Genomic DNA, 7,879 nt, shown 5'->3' on the forward strand with positions numbered 1-7,879 from the left:
TGCAAAACCAGTAATGAAGCAATCCCAGTGGAAGGCGTGGGTCCCCTCCCCGGACCCCCCTCCTGGGTCTTGGCTTTGAAATCTCATCCAACAGGGGGTGGGGCAGGGACTGTGACTCTGACTATCTGGAAGCCCCCCTCCCTGGGGCTGGAGTTCCAGGACCAGCCAAGGGGGGGTGGGGGTGGGGGTGGGGGTGGCGTGCTCCCTGCAGGGGTCTCAGCCCCTCCCTGACCTCCTGCTCTGGGGCTGTGCCATCATGAGCCTCACTTTCTTGGTGGGGTTCATCTGTTCCAAGCGTCAGATCCCGCCATGGGAACCTCGCTGGTTGGGGCCACCTTGCCAGACTGCACAAGCATTTACCACACACAGGCAGGCGGGAGCTTCGGGGGATTTGGGCCTCCTTTTCTGCAGAAGGAGCAGGAGGAGGAGCTGCTGTCACTCTGTTGTGCCTGAGCTTGGCGGGAGGCCTGACCTCCTGCTCTGGGGCTGTGCCATCATGAGCCTCACTTTCTTGGTGGGGTTCATCTGTTCCAAGCGTCAGATCCCGCCATGGGAACCTCGCTGGTTGGGGCCACCTTGCCAGACTGCACAAGCATTTACCACACACAGGCAGGCGGGAGCTTCGGGGGATTTGGGCCTCCTTTTCTGCAGAAGGAGCAGGAGGAGGAGCTGCTGTCACTCTGTTGTGCCTGAGCTTGGCGGGAGGCCAAGGCGACACTTCAGGGACCCCTTCCCACACCCGCCTGGCCCACCCAGCCTTGCCTTGGAGCTGCCAGGCTGCTGGGCGTTAGAATGAGCCACGGGGAAAAAGCGCCCCCCGCCCCCGCCCCCGGAAACGCCCACCTCTGAGTTATGGAGGGATAATGGAGGAGTGTCTCCATGGAGGGCCAGTCACTGAAACAGATGTGCTCTGACCCTGTCCTCTCAACCCCTGGGGAACCTGGGCAGGACAGGGGGCAGAAACCAAGCAGTGTGGGGAGGCCCGGGTGACCCATCTCCTCATGACCTTCACAGGCAATAGTGAGTAGGAGGGCCCGTGATGAGGGGTCTATTGCAAACCTTCTGAGGCTCATGTTTGATGCCTCAGAAAAGGGGCTCGTCCTTTTTGCCCACCTAGTCCACAGGGCAAGTGGCCTTCTGGTCAAGGGGCCAGCTGAGGACATTGTCCCAGAGTAGTTTTCCTGGCCAAGGACCATGGAAGGTTCTGGACCTTCTGAAAGATGCTCCATAAAATCTCAGGTGGTTTTGGGGGAAAGGAATGGAAATATGTTCACTGTGAATGGAGCACATTATATTTAGCATCCCATTACTCCTTCAGGAGCTCTGAGATACGTGCCCCTATCGTCATCATTTTATCAATGAGGATGCTGAGCATAGAGACGCTGAGGAAGATCCTCCAGGTTGTTCCGACAGTAAGCGCAGAGCTGGGCCTGAGCCCAGGGCCGTCTGCGTGTATCGTCTGTGCTCGGCTCTCCTCTCCTTGGGTACCAGGCTCCCAGAACAGGAGCCCCAGGAGTTCTGGATCCTCCTTGTCTCTGCTGCACCCCAGCCCCCTGTGAAATATAGAGGAGGGGTCCCTTGGTGAGAAAGAGACAGAGGTTCTGCCCACCCCCGTTCTGCCAATTCCAAGGTGGTGACTTGGATTACAAACCGCTGCAGCGAGGCCATGGAGCCAACTGAGGTCTCCTGAATCCCGCCTGCCTCTGGAAGGGCCTCTCTGCTGCCCGCTACAGTCGCTGTTGGGACAGTTCAGAAAGCCTCCAGGTTTCAAAATATGCAGAGTCCCAAGGAGCAGCCTCTCTGCCGATTTACCTCCAACAGACACATACCCCACCCACCCTTTTAGTAGGCCCCTTGTTAGCTTCCTGATCTTGGGCAATTGACTTCATCTCTCTTAACTTCAGTTTCTTCACCTGTCAAATGGCAATCATCCCAATACCTGATTCTCAGGACTGTCAGGAGGTTACATGTGATGATGTGTCATTTTCATTTTCTTTCACCTTTGCCCCAAATCAAGCCTGTCGCTATCATTTTCCAGACACTGTCATCCTCTTGGGGAGGGGGTGGTGTAAGACATGGAGCCTTTAACTACTATTCCAGAACCATAGCCCAGGCCAGATTCATCATAGGCCAACACTCAATATAGAAGTTTGAGGCATTCCTTATTTTCCGGCATAATTTCTGCCTCTCCCCCACTCCCTCCCTTTCTTTTATATGATAACTAGAGGCCCGGTGCACGAAGATTCGTGCAAGAATAGGCCTTCCTTCCCCTGGCTGCCAGCACCGGCTTCCCTCCGGTACCTGGGCCTTTGCTCTGGCCAACACCTCCCACCTCACTCCAGGCCAGAGCCACCTCCCACCTGCTCTGGCCGGTTCCGAGGCTGCTGCCCAGAGGCTGGCCCTTGGCAGCTTGCTGGGGCTTGCTGGAGGCTTGGCTTCCTTCGTCACTGGGGCGATAAAGAAAGCCAAGCGTCCCACTCGAAGGAAACCAAGTGTCCCACCTGCTCCAGCTGGCTTTGTGGCTCCAGCCAGCACCGCCATCTTTGTGGCTATGGGTGCCATAATCTTTGTTGTGGAGTGATAGTTAATTTGCATATTACCCTTTTATTAGTATAGATAGAGTTCAGATTTTTCTCTGGAGAGCCATTGATCCATGAGATTCAGATAGACCCAACTTTGTCTGGTTCCAAGACTGGGTAGGTGATCATCAGGTCTGCCCAATCAGAACACTGCGTTCTCTGGCCAAGTGACTGGTTCAGGATGGTCATGTGATCCAAGTTGGGCCAATGAGACTGTGACTTCTGCAGGATTTGTCCACCCTCTTTCCTTGGATTGCTAAACTGGTAGAATGTAAATGTGAAGGAGCTGACAGACAGCTTAGACTTTGCCTGGGGAGAACCTGGGCAAAGCTGAAGCTGTCAACCCATGTGTTTGCCTTTTTCTCAAGAGGAACCCAGATAAAGAAAATGTACAAAATTCCTATATCCCCTTCACCAGGCTTTCCCTGACATTAATGTCTTACAAAACCACAGAGCAGTGAACCAAATGAAGTTAACCTTGGCCTCACAGTAGAAACTAAGCTGTAGACTTTATTTGGATTTCACTAGTTTTCCCACTAATGTCCTTTTTCTTTTCTATTTCAGAATTGAATGTAGGGGCCACATTGCATTTAGTTGTCATATCCCCTTGGTCGTCTCCAATCTGTGACAGCAACTCTCTGGTTCACTTATTTTGACAACTGCATAATATTCCCCTCTGTGAATTCACCAGGCTGATCACCTATCAGCGAGCATTTGGGTTGGTTATGGGGTTTTGCTGTCATGACCAGTGCTGCTAATGAAACTACTCACACATGTGTCCTGTTGTACAGTTACCAAGAATTTATCTTGGAACAATACCCAGGAGTTCAACATTCTGGATTATAGGTTTAAACGTTGAATATTCTGAATCATAGGTTTAAATGTTCAACTTTAGGAGATAATGCCAGAGCGATTGTGCCAACCTACACATCTACCGTCAACATGAGTAGTCCGTGACTTCTTCCCTATTTCGTCACATTTAATAGGTTTGCCCATTGACTGGGTCTAAGTGGGCTTGGTTGCCCTCAGAACATACACTGTCTTCTCCCCATCAGGACCATGGGAGAAGCTGTCTCCCAGTGGCTTGCCCCTCCTTGCCAGCTCTCCACTTGGCCCCATCCTTTGCTCTTCAGATACCTGGGAGGTCTTCCTCCGCCACCCACCTCAACCCCCTCAACCCTCCACATTCCATCTAACACATTGTCTTTTCTTTCTGACCATAGTGTCGGCTCCATGAGGTCCATGATCACATCACTCTTCCCCATCCCCGTTCCCCAGCCGGGCACAGTGCCTGGGACCCAGTAGATGTTCAACACGTGTCTGTTAAATGAATGAATGAGTGGAGCTTGTCTGTAAAAGATGCTTCCTATTGAGACGCACCCTGGCCTCACAGCCAGTAAAAGTAAAAGCTTCATCTGGTTTCCAAACCCCAGCCTCCTGTTTTCACCAGCAATAATTTGCTGCAAACCCTGCCAGTGAAGGGCAGACCATTTGGGATGCATAAAGCAAAATGGAATCATGTGCAAGATCTTTGGGGTGGGCTGTGCTGCTCGTCCCAAGTCTGGGGAGCCACGGGGGCATGAAACAAAGTTGGAGGAGGAGCTGGGTGGCGAGAGAGAGGAGGTGAGGGAGAAGAGCATTTGCCTCCTTGTTTGCCTGTTTTCTCCATTTGAGAAATGGGGGAGGGGGTGGAAAGTGGGGGTTGCAGGCCCGGCAGATGGTCTAGGGATCCCCCTATCCAGTAGGAGCTTCTCTAGTGGTGGGTGGTCTCTTAGGCAGCCCCACTGATGGGTGGGCTTGGATGCTGGCTTTTCATGACTGGAGGGCTGCTGAGGATTCTGGGAGAATTTGTGGGGTTCCATCAGGGTTGTTTGCTGATCTTTTAGGAAAAAAAATACTATTGTACTGTTTATTTTCTCTGATTGTACATAAAAAACACGTGCATTGTAGAAAAGCTGCAAAAGCTAAAGTAACTAGTAAAACCATAAGCTGCCTCCCACCACCCAGAGACCTCACTGGGTCCATGCCACCAAAGCTCCTCTGGGCTTTCTGTCTCCTCCCTTATTCACTCAGGCTGGGGTGGTTAAGATCATGTGCTCTTCAGACCGACAGCCATAAATGCAAATCCTGACTCTGACTCTTGCTAACTGCATGACTAAAGGCAAATTTCTCAACTCCTCCAAGTGTATTTTTCAGTCTATATAACAGATCATTGGCCCACCAGTAGGGCCCGCCTCTTAGAATGGCTGTGAGGAAGTTGTGAGACATACAAAGCCCCTGGTCCATGGTAAGCACTGAATCAATGTCAACCATTGCAGTGTCAATCAAACTCATCCAGTCATTCAACAAGCATTTATTGAGCGCTTACTGTGTGCCAAGCACTGCTTGAGGGGCCAGGGATACAGAGGTGAACAGATCAAAGCATGTTACCTGCCCTGAGGAGAACATACAGCCTCTTTGGGGTGAGAGTGGGAGGCAAACACAGTCCAATAAGATGCTAATGAATTTATGCAAATGAATATGCTAATATGCTAATAGCCATGTGTGATGATGAGCCTTATAAGCATAAAGAGGACACTCTGAGGTTACATTTCAGTGTGGGCCTGCAGGACAATGAATAAGATGCAGTGAGGTGTGGGGACGGGAGGGTGGGTGGTGGTGGTGCTGGTGGATTTTGGCAGAAAGTGAGAGACTCTGCTAGAATGAGGTTTGGGTGTGTCGTTGCTGACAGCCAGCCTTGTGGCTGAATGGAGCTGAGCAAGGGGACAGGTGAGTAGCATATGGTGGGGCCAGAGAGGTGGCCAGTCAGTGTATGCAGGGTCTTGTCAGTGTCCTTGCAGATTTTTAATATAATTCACATACAAACAGAATAAAATGATAAGCAAATGTGACTAAAAACATCCTATTTTCGCACCATTTCATGCCCTGCTCTTCACTCGCTTAGCATGGAACCTAACTCCTCTAAAAAGGGCATGTAAGCATCATTTTAAGTTACTGTGCAGAGCTCCAGCGTATGGGTGAATGTATAATAATTTATTTAATCAGCGCATCCTCCATTGTTAGTTTGGCCTATTTCCTTCCAGTGGCAGCCAGCGGCTGCTCTTTATGCTCCTGGCAGCTTTCCATGGGGACAAACCCTGGGGCCATCCCACCAAGGCCCTGTTGGACGAAGGGAGGGGAGTGGGGGCTACCTCCCTGCCCGGGCAGGCTGGGCCAGGCCGCTCTCTGATGTCATGGAAAGTTGGCCAGCAGCTGCTGGCTCTCACCGGAGCTGGCTGACCAGGCTGGCATCCGCCCCTTGACCACAGCTTGGAGCCCAAATGCTCCAACAGGACATCAAGGGCCCAGGCAGGGCCTTCTGGGGCCTCGTTGCTCCATATTCTGCCTTCTTATTTCATCCCTTTGTTTTGTCTCTGAAGCCGCCGTCCCTTCCCCCAGCAGTAGTCCCCATGGGACGGGCGCGCTGGGAGGGGTCTCTGGCCTGCTACTAATTATTTCCAAATGCCACTTGCCACCAGGCAGGTCAGGGACAGACACTGGGTCTTCTCCCACCGCCCTGAGACTCATCATGCAGAGAGCACATCTCAGGGGCCAAGGAGTGAGGGTCCAGGCATGAGGGAAGGGTTTCCCTGGAGGGATGACTCTTCAGGGAAAGGTCCCAAAAGAAGGGATTGACATGGGACCTGCTGTGGCCGGTGGGAGGGCTCCTCACCAGAAGAATTGTAAGGGGCGCTCACGAGGACCATCCCGGGAATGTGGGACCAAAGGGCCTGTGTGTGACACAGAGGAAGAGCTTGTAAAGGTTTGTGTGAATGAAAGGGCGAAATGACCCGCGGATTCAGAACCACAGACCGGCCGAGCACGACGCTTCCTTGTTCCGAATCTCTCGCAGGCCAGGCACTTTGAGGAGGAGCTAATACAGGTTTGGGTCCTTTTCCCCTGAAACTTACTCCTATCCACACTCACTCAGAGCTTTTAATATGACTTGGAGGAATCCCAAACCCCTAGAGTCTTCCCATGGGCTATCTAACCCTCTCTTTTTATGTCCTGCCCAGATGCTCAGAGAGGTCCGGGGACCTGCCCACGTCCCCAGGAAGTGGTGGCCACGCTCCTCTCATCCTCCTTTTCACCCCAGAGCTTGGAACCCCGCTCAGCTGTCATCTGGCTCTGCCATCCACCTGCTGTGAGATCAAGATACCTGAGCTCTCTGGACCTCAGTTTCCCTCTCTGTAAATGGAGATAAGCCGGACGCATGCCCAGATCTAAGCAAGTGTGAGGGAGGGTGGAGCATGCAGAGTCCCCATGTCATGGTGCCTGTCCCCTGGGGCCTGAGCACCTCCACCACGTCAGCCAAGTTCCCAGGTTTGGGTCAAGGTGTCACAGGCAGGGCGTGCGGCTTTGGGCTTTCATCTGCTGCTTTGTTGCGTAGGATGGGGGCTAGCTCAGTTCCCTTCCAGGTTCAGAAGAAAATCCTTTCTTTCCAAAAGATGCTCTTTTACCATCTGGAGGAGTCATTTCCCCAGATCAACAGGCCACAAGGTCAGCAAGGGGGCAGGGTTTTGACCATCTCTTTAGCTGGGGATGGGTGGGAGTGGGCAGAAGGGAGTGTGGGCAGAAGGGAGCATGGCCAAGGGTCTGCCGCAAGGACTAAGTGACCTTGACTTACAACTGCAGCACAAGGGAGTTGCACGAGGGACAGCGTCATTGTGATAATGAGATGGGCAGGAGAAGTTGTAGAGCTTCCTGCGGGAGAATGAAATGTAAGATTAAGTCTAGAACGTGGGACCTCATACTCTCAATGCCTGGACTCCTGTTTCTTACAAACAGTCTCTTCTCTTCCGACTCCAAGCTTCCTGGGGGCAGGAATCGTGCCTGAATTGCCCTTTCGATCCTGCTCATCCTCTGGCACATAGTAGGTACTCAATAAATATTTGTGGAATAAATGCACCAACTGGGTTGTAGCAGCTTAGGCCCTGCTGGCCCTGGCCCTGCCTGAGATCCTGGTTAGCGAGGGGACAGAAGCAGCCCCAAACGCAGGTGGCGCCCACCGATGTTCATGCAGCCACCACCCTGCCCCCAACCTTTGTCATGCCTGTTGGTATTGGGTGCGTGGAGGCATCTGCTGGGCCACTGAGCGCTTTCCTATCCATGAGGCCCCACAGAGTCCCCAGGGAGCTGGGCATTGTCCTGCCCAGAAAGCTTCCACGTGGGTCATTAATAATAGCACATTTTATTAACGGAAAGCAGGCTTCAAAGTACTGTGGGTTTTTGGGAAGAGACTTGGATGGAAGTCATTATTC

The sequence above is a fragment of the Myotis davidii genome, unplaced genomic scaffold (genome assembly GCF_000327345.1).
Source record: "Myotis davidii unplaced genomic scaffold, ASM32734v1 scaffold265, whole genome shotgun sequence".
Classification (NCBI taxonomy): Eukaryota; Metazoa; Chordata; class Mammalia; order Chiroptera; family Vespertilionidae; genus Myotis; species Myotis davidii.